The following is a 1,020-nucleotide window of genomic DNA, read 5'->3' as shown; positions in this document are numbered from 1 at the left end:
GTGGCTCACACCTGTAGTCCCAACATTTTGGAAGCCCAAGGCGGTGGATCACTTGAGCCCAGGAGTTGGAGACCAGCCTGGGCAACATGGCAAAACCCTGTCTCTACTAAAAATACAAAAAATTAACCAACTGTGTTGGTGCACACCTGTGGTGCCAGCTACTCAGGAGGCTGAGGTGGGAGGATCACTTGAGCCTGGGAAGCAGAGGTTGCAGTGAGCCGAGATCTCGCACTGTACTCCAGCCTGGCAACAATGCAAGACTTCGTCTCAAAAAAAAAATCAAGAACAAATGTCAATTGCCCCTTAGAGATAAATCACATAGAATAGATAAATATGTGGGAGAAATAGTACCAAATACATTCACATTAAAAGCTAATATCCAAGTACTTTGGAGGCTAAGGCAGAAGATCACCTGAGGTCAGTAGTTCAAGACCAGCCTGACCAACATGGTGAAACCCCGTCTTTAAAAAAAAAAAAAAAAAACTAATATCTTTCTTTTTTCTTATTATTACTTTTTTTGTTCTAGAAACATGGTCTCACTCTGTAGCCTAGGCTGGAGTGCAGTGGTATAATCATATCTTACTGTAACTTCAAATTCCTGGGTTCAAGGGACTCTCCAGCCTCAGCCTCTTGAGTAGCTGGGACTACAGGCATGAGTCACCATGACTGGCTCAGGACTCATTTATTGAATGACACTATGTACCAGACTTATCCCAAGCACATGCTAATGCAGTTCCTATTATGAAAGCTTACAGTCCAGACTTGACAAATTACCAAATGATTACCCTGGAAAATTTCATTCCTCATTCTGGGCCTCAGTTTCTCCATTTGTGAAATGAGCTGTTTAAATTTAATGTTTCCCCAAGTGCAGGTAAGATTATTTTTTGTAAAATATTTGGACACCATTAAAAATCACTGTGAGAGGCTGGCGCAGTGGCTCACACCTGTAATCCCAGCACTTTGGGAGGCCAGGGAAGGTAGATTACGAGGTCAGGAGTTCAAGACCAGCCTGGCCAAGAT

The sequence above is a fragment of the Cebus imitator genome, unplaced genomic scaffold (assembly GCF_001604975.1).
Source record: "Cebus imitator isolate Cc_AM_T3 unplaced genomic scaffold, Cebus_imitator-1.0 Scaffold132, whole genome shotgun sequence".
NCBI lineage: Eukaryota > Metazoa > Chordata > Mammalia > Primates > Cebidae > Cebus > Cebus imitator.
This window is presented reverse-complemented; position numbering follows the sequence as displayed.